Source organism: Macaca mulatta, chromosome 15, assembly GCF_049350105.2.
Source record: "Macaca mulatta isolate MMU2019108-1 chromosome 15, T2T-MMU8v2.0, whole genome shotgun sequence".
Classification (NCBI taxonomy): Eukaryota; Metazoa; Chordata; class Mammalia; order Primates; family Cercopithecidae; genus Macaca; species Macaca mulatta.
The window spans coordinates 107,447,083-107,461,515 of NC_133420.1; the positions used below are offsets into that span (position 1 = coordinate 107,447,083).

General features: G+C 43.5%; 1 protein-coding gene across 2 annotated transcripts in view; it reads left to right on the forward strand.

Annotated features, from left to right (window-relative positions):
* The first annotated feature begins 6,289 nt into the window (after positions 1-6,289).
* The window catches only part of GCNT1 (glucosaminyl (N-acetyl) transferase 1), a 59,957-nt gene continuing 51,813 nt past the window's right edge, over positions 6,290-14,433 (forward strand). The window contains exon 1 of one of the 2 annotated variants that reach the window (XM_077966271.1): positions 6,290-6,822. The gene's annotated coding sequence lies outside the window, so the exon portion shown is untranslated. The remainder of the gene's footprint in view (positions 6,823-14,433) is intronic. The other variant, XM_077966274.1, reaches the window with a different exon arrangement.

Here is a 14,433-nt window from a genome sequence, read left to right on the forward strand (position 1 = left end):
TTTAGGATTGGTGGACACAGCAAGGTGAGAGTTCCCAAGCATATCTTAAAGAGTAAATGATCTTTTGATTGTATCTATTTTCCTTGGAAAGTGGTACTTACTTTAATGAGCATAAATCAAGTAGTCTAGTGTTTGGGCTAATGGATTTTCAGAAAGATCCTAGAACAAATAAAATTTTTGTCCATTTGAACTCAAAAGTTTCTGAGACAGGTCTCAAGCAATTTAGAGAGTTTATTTTGCCAGGGTTAAGGACATGCCTGTCACACAGCCTCAGGAGGTCCTGATGACATGTGCCCAAGGTGGTTGGGGTCCATCTTGCTTTTATACATTTTAGGGAGGCATAATACGTCAATCAATACATGTAATATTTACGTGGGTTTGATCTGGAAAGGCAGGACAACTCAAAGGGAGGTGTGGGGGGTGGCTTCCAGATCATAGCTAGATTTAAATTTTTTCTGACTGGTAACTGATTGAAAGAGTTATCAGTAGAAAGGAGACACGAATGTCTGGGTTATGATAAGGTGTTGTGGAGACTAAGGCCTTATCAGGCAGTTGAAGCCTCTCAGTAGCAGGTTTTGGAGAGAGTAGATTGCAAATGTTTCTTACCAGACTTAAGGTCTGTGATGATGTTGAGGCTGAAGGGGTATAATGAGGCGTATCTGAGCCTCTCTTCCATCATGACTTGAATTAGTTTTTCAGGTTAACTCTGGAATGCCCCTGACTGAGAGGAGAGGTGCATTCAGATGATTAGGGGAGCTTAGAATTTAAGTTTTTGTTTACAGCCATTTCATCCTTCTGGGTAAAAATTTCCTGAAATAAGAAAGTCAGGTAAATGTACCAGGGGTTTCCAATCTTTTGGCTTCCCTGGGCCACATTGGAAGAAGAATTGTCTTGGGCCACGCATAAAATACACTAACATTAATGATAGCCAATGAGCAAAAAAAAATCTCACAGTGTTTTAAGAAAGTTTATGAATTTGTGTTGGGCCTCATTGAAAGCCCTCCTGGGCTGCATGCAGACTGTGGGCCTTGGGTTGGACAAGCTTGATAGATAGTAAGCCGTGTAAATGTGGGCAGTAAGTTTTGTTTTCTCTAAAGAATCTTGACTTCCCTTACACATTTGACCACAACACTCTTTTCTTTTCTCATCAGATTTATTAACATTTCAAAGAACAGATCATGATAAACATGAAAGTGGGAGATAATTTCTATGAGAGTGTTGTAAGCCAGTGGTTCTGAAAGGGTGGTTCCCACACCAGTAGCTTCAGTATCACCTGGGAACTTGTTAGAATCCCTCACCTACTAAATCAGAAACTCTGATGTGCAGTCAGCAATCTGTGTTTTCTTTTCTTTCTTTTTTTTTTTTCTGAGACTAGACTTTGTCTCCCAGGTTGGAGTCCAATGGTATGATCCCAGCTCACTGCAACCTCCACCTCCCAGGTTCAAGGGATCCCCCCACCTCAGCCTCCCTTTAGCTGGGATTACCGGTGTGTGGCACCACACCAGGCTAATTTTGGTATTTTTAGTAGAGATGGGGCTTCGCCATGTTGGCCAGGCTGGTCTCAAACTCCTGACCTCAGGTGATCCGCCCACCTTGGCCTCCCAAAGTGCTGGGATTACAGGCATGAGCCACTGTGCCTGGCCTCACTTCTCTTTTTAAAAAGGAAAAAAAAAAAATTTTGCCTGCATTTCCTTATTAGAGATGGGGGTAAATTGGTTGTTGGTAAAAGCTGTGTGCCTCTTTCTTCATATTGTGACTCATATTCTTATGGCTTTCTCCTCTTTGAATTATTTGAAAACAGTACTCTCCTTACACTAATATGAATGCATTAGTGATGAATATAAAATGTATTCAAGATTTTAGAAGGAAGCTAGAAGAGAGAAGTTGTACAGCATGATATCAAGATTGCACTTAAAAATAAACAAGGCCTGGCCCATTGGCTCATGCTTGTAATCCCAGCACTTTGGGAGGCTGAGGTGGGCAGATCACCTGACGTCAGGAGTTCGAGACCATCCTGGCCAACATAGTGAAGCCCTGTCTCTATTAAAAATGCAAAAAATTAGCCGGGCATGGTGGCAGGCACCTGTAATCCCAGCTACTTGGGAGGCTGAGGCAGAAGAATCACTTGAACCTGGGAGGCGGAGGTTGCAGTGAGCTGAGATCCCACCATTGCACTCCAGCCTGGGCAACAAGAGCGAAACTCCATCTCATAAATAAATAAATAAATAAATAAATAAATAAATAAACAAACCTTTTGAGGTATCTCATCTCCCAAATCTCTCTTCTTGGCTTAGCCTCTCTTCCTGCTCCTGATCCGCATCACCTTCTCTCTGAATTTTCTTCTAAGAGCAGTTCAGTTCAATACCCACACGACTTTCAAAAGTCTTAACCTCAGCTACTAGTTAATATAATCTTCAAGGACATTAAAGGAATTAAATTGAAGACTTTGTTTGCCTTGTGAACAAAAAATTCCCCAGTTCTCAGCTTTCACTAAAGCTATGCTGAATGAAGGTGACATCGATTTACATTTCCCTGATTTATGTTTGTTCCACGGGCGAGGAGGAAACCTGGGTTACAGTGGTATCAGGTTTCCAGTGTGTACACATCAGATTCTGGTCCTTTTCACTATGATGTTGCAACCTGCGTGTCCCCCTGCCCTGTGTGGGGCTCAGGTCCTGCACCCACCTGTCCTGCCTCCTTCCTGATGGTTGCTAGGATCAAAACCCAGAGGGGAGAATGAGCTGCACTCACGGGGGATGACTTGGGGACTGGGTCCAGAAAGTGGCATATCCACAAGAAGTTGTTTAGAGCTACCTAGGAGGAGTCTTCCCTGGTCCCAGACTTGGTTGCACATTAGAATCAGCTGGGGAGCTTTTAAAAATGCCTATGCCAGCCGGGTGTGGTGACTCATGCCTGCAAGCCCAGCACTTTGGGTTGTTGAGGCGGGTGTATCACAAGGTCAGGAGATCAAGACCAGCCTGACCAACATGGTGAAACCCCATCTCTACTAAAAATACAAAAATTAGCTGGACATGGTGGTGCGTGCCTGTAATCCTCGCTACTGAGGAGGCTGAGGCAGGAAGAATTGCTTGAACCCGGGAGGCGGAGGTTGCAGTGAGCCAAGATCATGCCACTGCACTCCAGCCTGGGCAACAGAGAGAGACTCCATCTCAAAAAAAAGAAAAAATGCCTATGCCTAGGCCACATTCCATAGCAATCACATCAGAATCCTTGGTGCAGGACCTAGGCATCAGGATTTTTGTTGTTGTTTGAGACGGAGTCTTGCTCTGTCACCCAGGCTGGAGAGCAGTGGCACAATCTCGGCTCACTGCAACCTCTGCCTCCCAGGCTCAAGCAATTCTCCTGCCTCAGACTCCCGAGTAGGTGAGACTACCGGTGCTCACCACCATGCCTGGCTAATTTTTTTATTTTTAGTAGAGACGGGGTTTCACGATGTTGGCCAGGCTGGTCTCAAACTCCTGACTTCAGGTGATCTGCCTGTCTCAGCCTCTCAAAGTGCTGGGATTACAGGCGTGAGCCACCGCGCTCAGCCAGCATCAGGATTTGTTAAGGTTCCATAAGTAATTCCAGTGGGCGGCAATGGTGAGAACCATTAGACTAGATGATGTACACAAAGTCCACATTATGCTAAGATGTTGTAACAATTTTGTTCAAAACACTTCACACAATTAAGTGGGCTATATTTTCATCATACTATCTGTTTCGCATGTGGGAAATTTGAGACACAAAGAAAATGTGAGTCATACCAGACAGACCACAGGTGAACTGTTAAGGAGGGAAAAGCCCAGTGTCACCGTCCACAGTCCTGCTCCCATTAAAGCCTATGAAATGGAAGACGCAATATTATTCTTTGAGGTTTCCTAGGACCAGAAGAAGGGGACCAGAAGAAGGTCAGAGACTCCTTTTTTTTTTTTTTTTTTTTTGAGACGGAGCCTCACTCTGTTGACAGGCTGGAGTGCAGTGGCGTGATCTCCACTCACTGCAACCTACGACTCCCTGGTTCCAGTGATTCTCCTGCCTCAGCCTCCCAAGTAGCTGGGACTACAGGCGCCCACCACTGTGCCCAGCTAATTTTTTGTAATTTTAGTAGAGATGAGGTTTCACTGTGTTAGCCAGGATGATCTCGATCTCCTGACCTTGTGATACACCTGCCTCAACCACCAAAAGTGCTGGGATTACAGGCGTGAGGCACTGTGCCCGGCCAAGGTCAGAGACTCTTAATGGGTAATGCAGACAACTGGAATGCAATCATCAGGTATTCATTTCTGTTTTAAGGTTTTAAGTCTGAGAAACCTGAAACCTAAAGAAGTAAAGCAATCATGAGTTTTTTAAAAACTTAATAATATGGTTTTGGATTTAAAAAGAAAGACTGACTCAGAGCTGGGGAAAACACTCAGTTGTGATACGCATCAGTGTGAAAACAGCTTAACTCTGTTCCATGGCAATTTGCACAGTGTGACTCGGAGACACCTCTCTTCACCAGATCTGGCTCAGGGGATGTGAAGGTGGGAGCAGAGGTCACAGTGACTTCATATGAGAAGGACTTAACTGACCATTGCTGGTTTTGAAGATGGAGGAAGGTCCACAGTCAATGAATGAGGGTGGCTTCAAGAAGCTAGAAATGGCAAGAAAATAGATTCTCCTCTAAAACTCCCAGAAAGAAACACGGTTCTGCTGACACCTCGATTTGAGGCCAGTGAGACCTGCTTCAGACTTCTGACCTACAGAATGGTAAGAAAATAAATTTGTGTTGCTTATAACCACTTTGTGTGTGGTAGTTTGTTATAGCAGCAATAAGAAACTAATACAGTTGTGACCAGGTGCCATGGCTCATGCCTGTAATCCCAGCACTTTGGGAGGCTGAGGTGGGTGGATCACTTGAGGTCAGAAGTTCGAGACCAGCCTGGCCAACATGGCAAAACCCTGTCTCTACTAAAAATACAAAAATTATCTGGGCTTGGTTGTGGGCGCCTGTAATCCCAGCTACTCGGGAGGCTGAGGCAGAAGAACCACTTGAACCCGGGAGGTGGAGTTTGCAGTGAGCCGAGATCAGGCCACTGTACTCCAGCCTGGGCAACAGAGTGAGACTCCATCTCAAAAAAAAAAAAAAAAAAAAAAGAAGGAAAGAAACTAACGCAGTGGTTTTATCTGACTATCTGAGTATCAGAAGTAGTAAGAGAAATGTGAAAATGGTTCTTAAGTTACAAAGTACATATGAAGATGAAGTATTCATTCATTTATTCCCTCATTTATTCATCAAATATTATTGGGCTCCTCCTACTTTGAGCCAAGCACTTTTATAGATGTTGAGAATATACTAAAGCCAAAACAGATTTAAAACAAAACAAGCACTGGCCAGGCTCAGTGGCTCACGCCTGTAATCCCAGGCTATATGGGGGGCATGAGAGGAAGCAGATGTCAGGTGAGATACAGCAGTGGCATGGCCCTGGGTGGTAGCAATGGAGGTAGGTAAAAGAGATCCTAATCTGGATATATTTTGAAATAGAGGCCGGGTTTGATGGCTCACACCTGTAACCCCAGCACTTTGGGAGGCCAAGGCAGGCAGATCGCTTGAGCTTAGGAGTTCAAGACCAGCCTGGCCGACATGGTGAAACCCTGTCTCTACTACAAAGATACAAAAATTAGCCAGGTGTGGTGGTACATGCCTATAGTCCCAGCTACTTGGGAGGCTGAAGCAGGAGAATCACTTGAACCTGGGAGGTGGAGGTTTCAGTGAGTCACTGCACTCCAACCTGGGCAACAGAGCAAGACTCTGTCTTAAAAAAAAAAAAAAAAAAGAAAGAAAGAAAAAAAAAAGGAAAGAAAATAGAGCCAAAAGCATTTGTTGAATTGGGTGTGTGCTGTGTGAGAAAGAGAGGCAAGACAGGTGACTGCAGGAGTTTTTGGCCTGAGCAACTAGATGGAGTTGTCAGTGAGTGAGTCCAGGAGGACGGTGGGAGAAGGAGGCTCCGGGAGAAGAAGATAAGGAGCTGTGTATTGGACATGTTTGTTTGAAACGCCAATTTTACCTCTAAGGGGAGATGTTAACTAAGCAGTTGGAAATATGAGTCTGGAGTTCTGAGGACAGGTCCAGACTAGAGATAGAAATCAGGGCGATGTCAGGGTTAAATCTAGATGTACTTAACAGCATGAGGTTGGATGAGGCCATACAGAAGGGCTGTAGAGAGAAAAAAGAAGAGATCTGAGGCCTGAGTCGTGAAGCTCTGCAGGGTTAAGAGGCCTGCGGTGTGAGGAGGAAACTGAAGGCTGACAAAGAGTGATGAGAACAAAACCATGAGGATTAAGAGTCCAGGTGAGGAAAAGGGTTTCAAGGTCAAAGAGTGATGACGTGTCTGAAATGCTGCTGAGAGTACAGGTAAAACAAGTTTAGATAAATGCCTGCTGGATTGAGAACCAGGGAGCTAAAATGGACAGGGCCAGCTTCCCTAGAGGCATCGGACTAAGCTCCTGATTAGAGAGAGTTTAATGGAATTTGGAGACGCCAGATACAGGGAATTCTTTTGACACAGAACAATCAGGTTCGTCCAGAAACTCCCTTTGCTGTTTTCACAAGGAGGCTGATGCCCTCTTGGGCCCTCTGTGTTGTTCTGGAGGCCTCAGCTGCCAACCTGCGGAGGGCAAGGAACAGGAGACAACTGCAGCACCTTCTTCCCTGACCACAGCAAGGGGGAATGAAGGTCAGTTTTCTATGAAGCAGGAGACAGTAAACTGCAGCAAACTACGATCATGCCTGTTCATTTACGTGTTGTCTGTGGCTGCTGTCACACTAGAGGGACACAGGTAAGAGGTTGTGAGAGACTGAATAGCACACCATACTTAAAATATTTACTATCTGGCCCTTTCCAGAAAAGGAAAGCTCTGCTATAAATAGAGAATTAGGGCAGTAGCTAAGGTGGAAGGGGGTTCAAGAAAGGATTGTCAAAGGGAGAAATAACATTTTTGTATGCTGATAGGAACGATTCCGTGGAGAGAAAAAAGTTGAAGTTGTAGAAGAAAGAATTGCTGAGATGATGTTCTCAAGTATAACATCAGAGGATGTTATACCTGGAATGAGGATCAGGTGCACCAGTGGAAGGGCTGGCTTTGCTAGGAATATAGACACATATGTCTTTCATTATCACTGTATGAAAAGATGTGGTACCTTACACATGAGAGAAATGTAAAGCTTAAACTCTTTGTTTCAGGTTTTCCTTTTCTTTTCTTCTCTTTTTCTTTCTTTTTTTTTTTTTTTTTTTTTTTTTTTTTTTTTTTTTGACAGTCTCACTCTGTCACCCAGGCTGGAGTGCGGTGGCTCAGTCTTGGCTCACTGCAACCTCCACCTGTCGGGCTCAAGCAATTCTTGTCCCTCAGCCTCCCGAGTAGCTGGGATTACAGTCATGTACCACCAAGCCCAGCTAATTTTTGTATTTCTTTTTTGGTAGAGATGGGGTTTCAACATGTTGGCCAGGCCGGTCTCAAAGTCCTGAGCTCAAGCGATCTGCCTGCCTTGGCCTCCCTCAGTTTTTACTTATTAGAATTGGCAAAGATAAAAACTGTGGCTAGGTGGGGTGGCTCACACCTGTAATCCCAGCATTTTCTAAGGCCAAAGTGGAAGGAATGCTTGAGGTCAGGAGTTCAGGACCAGCCTGGACAACATGGTGAGACCCCCATCTCTATAAAAAATAGAAAATACAAAAATTAGTCAGACATGGTGGTGTGTGCCTATTGTTCCAGCTACACAGAAGGCTGAGGAGGGAGGATCTCTCGAGCCCAGAAGTTTGAGGCTGCAGTGAGCTATGGTCAATTACACCACTGGTCTCCAGCCTGGGCAACAGAGCAAGACCCCATTTCATAAGTAAATCAATAAATACTATTTTAAAACCTGTGATAATTTGCTCTGCTGATGAGTGTTGGGGGGAAACAGGAAGTCACACATTGTTGGTGAGAATGTAAATTGGTACAATTTCTCTGTGGAAGACATGAAGAGTCATCAGGAAGCTTAAGGCCTGGGAGTTCCTAGGGGATCATCTATCTAGAAAATTTACCCTGGGAAACTGACCTTCAAGTCCCCCTTGCAGAGATTATGCAGAAATGAACTGGAGTGACTCCAGTGCCCTTCTCTGGTCAGGAACATAGCCGGGGTCTCCAGAACATATAGAAGGTGTAAGAGAAGGAGAGTTTTTGCAGAAGCTGATGGGAGCCAGCACACAGCACCCAGGGAAATTTGCCCCTGTGGAAAAGATGGCTGCCAAAACTCCAGCTCCACGCACTCTTCTTAGAGTTTAAATTCTCCTATCGTTTATCAAGGTCTAAGGAACTTGTTTCTTTTGCCTGTGTCTGATGGCATCTATTGCCAATCATCTTCCCCCACACAGAGGGTAAGACCTATCGACTTTTTAAATACATTTTGACCAACCAATACCACTTATGGCAATTAATACTATGCATATGTTTTACATATGTGTGAAGACATTCACTGTAGCATTGTTTTTAGTAGCAAAAAGCTGGAAATAACTGGCATGCCCATTAGGGAATTATTTGAACATCATGGCATAGCCCCTGTGCTGGGTAGACACTGAAAAGAACAAAGAGGCTTTATATAAATTGGTATGGAATGATTTTCCAAATGTGTTAAGTGAGAAGAAGCAAAGTAAAGAACATATATGGGCCAAGCATGGTGGCTTGGTGTTTCCAAACATTAGATATTAGAGGTATATACTAAAGCGGCAGTTTAGGCTGGGCACAGTGGCTCACGCCTGTAATCCTAGCACTTTGGGAGGCCAAGAAGGACAGATCACTTGAGTCCAGCAGTTTGAGGCCAACGTGGTCAACATGGTGATACCTCATCTCTACAAAAAATACAAAATTAACTGGGCGTGGTAGCGTCCACCTGTAATCCCAGCTACTTGGGAAGCTGAGGTAGGAGGACTGTCCGAGCCCAGGAGATTGAGGCTGCAGTGAGCTGTGAGCGCGCCACTACACTCCAGCCTGGGCATAGTGAAACCCTGTGTCCAAAAAAAAAAGAACGGATATGGATGGTAGGTGGGTGTTGCTGAGTTGCTTCTTCCTTTTCTTTTTTCTTTTTCTTCTTTTTCATTTTTGGAGACAGGTCTCACTCTGTCAACCAGGCTGGAATGCAGTGGCGTGATCACTGCTCACTGCAGCCTCAACCTCCCTGGCTCAGGAGATCCTTCCACTGCAGCCTCCCAAATAGCTGGGACCATAGGTGTGTGCCACTACGCCCCAGCTAATTTTTTTTTCTTTTTATTTTTGTAGAGATAGGTTTCACCATGTTGCCCAGGCTGGTCTCAAACTCCTGGGCTTGATCGGCCTGCCTTGGCCTCCCAAAGTGCTGGGATTACAGGCATGAGCCACTGTGCCCGGCCTAAATTGCCTCTTTAGTATATACCTCTAACATCTAATGTATGTAAACACTAGGGCTGATTTTTCACCCCATTTCTTAACTATTTTATAGTTATACATGTGATTTTGCACATTACCACCAGAGGGGGCCTCTGCCACACTTCATGCAATATTTACACGTCAGTATGGGGGATGTTTATTAAACAATTTTTATAACTAGAACATTCTTGTTCATTTAGCATAGGCATTTTGGTGCTCAGCTTAAAAAAACTCCGTGAGCCCTTTGGGAGGCCAAGGTGGGTGGATCACGAGGTCAGGAGATCGAGACCATCCAGGCTAAAATGATGAAACCCCGTCTCTACTAAAAATATTTTTAAAAATTAGCTGAGCATAGTGGCGGGCCCCTGTGGTCCCAGCTACTCGGGAGGCTGAGGCAGGAGAATGGCGTGAACCCGGGAGGCAGAGCTTGCAGTGAGCCGAGATCACACCACTGCACTCCAGCCTGGGCGACAGAGAGAGACTCTGTCTCAACAAACAAACAAACAAACAACAAACAACTCTGTGAGCCCCCTGGCTCTTCCGTCTTCTTTAGCATGTCAGTCCACAATCCCTGTGTCCAGTACGCCCTGACCCTGTCATCTTCCTTTGCTGTGCTGGATTCCTGAAACTGTGAAAATGCCTCACAACTTCTATGCACTCTCACCCTCAAAAGAGTGCATTTAGTGGCATGTCTGCGCCAGCCGTCTTTGTCCAGATGGCTTCCAGATAGGAATCACTGAGTCCAGGAATACTTTCAGAAGCCTGGAGAGCCTCTGCTCTTTGGAAGCTTATCATCACTGCAAACTCAGAGAGTCCAGATCCTGCGCAACACATGCTGTCTGCTTTCTGTTTACCCCTCTAGTCTTTACTAACAGATACTTAAAAATATATATATATATACACATATATATATACACACACACACACATATATATACACACACACACAAACAGCCAGGCATGGTGGCTCGTGCATGTAATCTGAGCACTCTGGGAATCCAAGGCAGGCGGATTACTTAAGACCAGGAGTTTGAGACCAGCCTGGGCAACATGGTGAAACCCTATCTCTACCAAAAGTACAAAAATTAGCCAGGTGTGGTGGCACGTGCCTGTAGTCCCAGGTACTCGGGAGGCTGAGGTGAGAGGATGGCTTGAGCCCAGAAGACTGAGGCTACAGAGAGCTGTGATCATGCCGCTGCACTCCAGCCTGGGTTGCAGAGTACGACCCCATCTCAAAACAACAGCAGCAAAAACAATCTTATTGAGGCATGGTTTAATAAAATATAGCTGTTTAGGTGTATAGTTCAATGAGTTCTGACCAACCTATTCACCCAGGCAATACCACAATCAAGATAAAGAATATTTCTATGACCCCAAAAAGTAAGCACCCTCCTCTCCCCACACTCAGCCCCAGCAACAACTGCTTTCCTTTCTGTCACTATAGATTAGATTTGCCTCTTCCAGAATTTCAAATATATAAACATGAATCGAATGGTCTGTACTCTTTCGTGTTTGGCATGTTTATCTCCACATAAGCTCTGGAGATTCATCCATGTTGAAGTGTGAATGAATTTTGTTTTCCGAAATGTTATTCCATTGTATGAATATGATATGCCGCAATTTGTTGATCCGTTCAGACAGGTACTTCTTTTAACTTGTTTTTGCTGGTAAACACCCTGATGGGCATCTGCTCACTGTACATGTTATTTTCTTTTGGACAGAAATGCTAAATTTACTATTATTTGTTCATTTATTTGATGTTTTTCCAAAATGGAAACATCTTTCTGAAACAATGGGAAAAGGATCAGAATATGCTACCCCAGGCCGGGCATGGTGGCAGGGCCTGTAATCCCAGCACTTTGGGAGACTGAAGTGGGAAGATCCCTTGAGGCCAGGCATTTGAGACCAGCCTGGGCAATAAAGCAAGACCCTGTCTCTACCAAAAACAAAATAAAATAAATTAGCGGGGCAGGGTAGTGTGTACCTGTCATCCTAGCTACTTGGTTCAAGACCACAGTAAGGTGTGATCACACTACTACACTCCAGCCTGGGCAACAACAAACAAGACCCCTGTCTCTCTAGAAAACAACAACAACAACAAGCAAATAAAATGATAAAAGTAAAAGTAAAAAAGAATATGCCACCTCAAAACATGACATATTGGCATAAGGATTATTTTGAGCTAAAGGCAAATGAGAAACAGCAGACACAAGCAAAACTCTTTGCTCTCTCTCTTTCTACTACAGACAGAGCCTAATTTCCCTTTGCAAAGGTGATGCCCTCTCCCATACGAGGATAAGGTGAACAATTCATCTGCATAACACACCTCACTAAACAAGCCTTAATTACCATACCTTTCCCAGTTACCTTCCCACAATTTATCCCCACCAGAGAAGGCCAGCCTCTCCCCATTTCCTTGTCTAGTAGCTTCCCACACTTTATCGCCCTGTGTTAAAATGGTGTATAAGCTCCTGGGTCTAAGCACCTCTTTGGGGTTTTCACTTTTTTTCTGTGAAGCTTACATATGCAAACAAAATAAACCTTTCCTTTTTTGTTTGTTTTGTTTTGTTTTTGAGATAGAGTCTCTGTCGCCCAGGCTGGAGCGCAATGGTACGATCTCGGCTCACTGCAACCTCTGCCTCCTGGGCTCAAGTGATTCTTGTGCCTCAGCCTCCCAAGTAGCTGGAATTACAGGCGCACACCACCATGCCCAGCTAAATTTTTGTATTTTTTGTAGAGACAAGTTATCTCCATTTTGGCCAGGCTGGTCTCAAACTCCTGACCTCAAGTGATCCGCCGGCCTCAGCCTCCCAAAGTGCTGGGATTACAGGCGTAAGCCACCACACCCAGCCAAAAGAAACCTTTTCTGCTGTTAATCTGCCTTTTGTCAGTTTAATTCACAGGCCCTGGCTACTGAACCTAACATGCTAGAGGAAAGATGCTTTTTTCCTCTCTGACAAATGATAGTTGTAAAAGCATGTATATATGTACATTTTTCTTTTCTTTCTTTCTTTCCTTTTTTTTTTTTTTTTTTTTTTTGAGACAGTCTTGCTCTGTCACCCAGGCTGGAATGCAGTGGCGTAATCTTGGCTTACTGCAACCTCCACCTCCCGTGTTGAAGTGATTCTCCTGCCTCAGCCTCCCGAGTAGCTGGGCTTACAGACTCAGGCCACCACACCAGGCTAATTTTTGTATTTTTAGTAGAGATGGGGTTTCACCACATTGGCCAGGCTGGTCTCCAACTCCTGACCTCAAGGGATCCGCCCACCTTGGCCTCCCAAAGTGTTGAGATTACAGGGGTGAGCCACTGTACCTGGCCTATTTTTCTTTATTTAAACATTTAAGAAGTCGAATGCAAACATTCCTGGTAAGGACTGCATATCCATTATTTATTCATATCTTTCACCATTGGAGATAATACATGTATTGATTTTGCTTGCTTTTTTTTTTTAACAAATTCTATGACAATATAGTGTAATATCCCTCATCATTTTTTACAGCTTCATGACAGTCGCAAAACATAATAATTTCTCTATCAATGAACGCTGTTTTAAAAATTTTTTAATGAAAATTAGCATTGTCTATAGCAAACTTTCCAGGTTATAAACTCTAACCTTGTCCAATTGTCTTTGAGATATTCACCACTTTTTTTTTTTTTTTTTTTTTGAGACAAGAGTTTTGCTCTTGTTGCCCAGACTGGAGTTCAATGGCGCGATTTCGGCTCACCACAACCTCTGCCTCCTGGGTTCAAGCGTTTCTCCTGCCTCAGCCTCCTGAGTAGCTAGGATTACAGCCATGTGCCACCACACCCGGCTAATTTTTTGTATTTTTAGTACAGACAGAGTTTCTCCATGTTGGTCAGGCTGGTCTCAAACTCCTGACCTCAGGTGATCCACCCACCTCAGCCTCCCAAAGTGCTGGGATTACAGGTGTGAGCCACCACGCCCAGCCCTATTCGCCACTTTTTATAAATTATATGTAACTGATAGTGTGTAAATTCTGTCCTGTCTGGCAATAATTTAACTGGTTCCCACCATCCCCACCCTATGAAAATACCAGTTTTGTTTCCATTTGCAATTCATCTTAACATTCCTTTACTCCAGATAAATCTGTGCTTTTTGACTTTTCCTTTGAAATGGTTATAACATATGCCTGATTCCCTCCTATCATATGCGTAAATTCCTTAACAGATGTGCACTTTTATATTGGTATGAGTCACGACCTTATCTTTTTCTGAAAAGTATTTTTTAACAACCCTCACATTGTTTCCAGTGTTTCGATTCTGAAATCTTTGTGTGTTTGTAAAATTTCCTACATAGGATAAATTCCTAGATGAATAGTTGTTAATAAGTATTCATGTTGTCCAAATGCCTTCTAGAAAGTTTGTAGAGATCTCTACGACAGAGGGCAGCATAGCAATCTGTATTCCTACACCTTCATCTATATTGTGTTTATCAATCTTTTTCAGCTTTGCCAATCTGACACGTAAAAAGTGGTTTGTAGTTTTAATTTGCATTTCTTCAATTCCTATTGAAATTGAGCATCTTTTCATGTGGATTTCTTCTTTAGTGAAGTATCTTACCATGCCCTTTGCCTGTTTTTCACCTGGTGCATATTTTTATGTAAAAACCCTTTATTTGAAAAATTAATTTTTGCTTACATGCTATTGCATATGTTTTCTAGTTTGTTTTACTTTTAACTTTGCTTATGATATATTTTGTTATACATACATTTAACACTTTAATGTATTAAGTTAACTATATCAAACTATTTTGTGTGATTTTAGCTTTGTTGCCATTCTGAGAAATGCTGCCTGCTCTTAAAAGACATCAACCTGTTTCTTTTTAAAAACACTGAAGAACTTACATGTATGGGTTTTAGAAACATATTTCAGGCTTTACTCTACCTGGAATTTCCATACTCAGGAGCCACACTTTATTTTTTCCTGGACGGTATATTTATGATTGAATTTGCTTTCTTCATCTTCATGCTTTGGAAGTCGTACCTTACT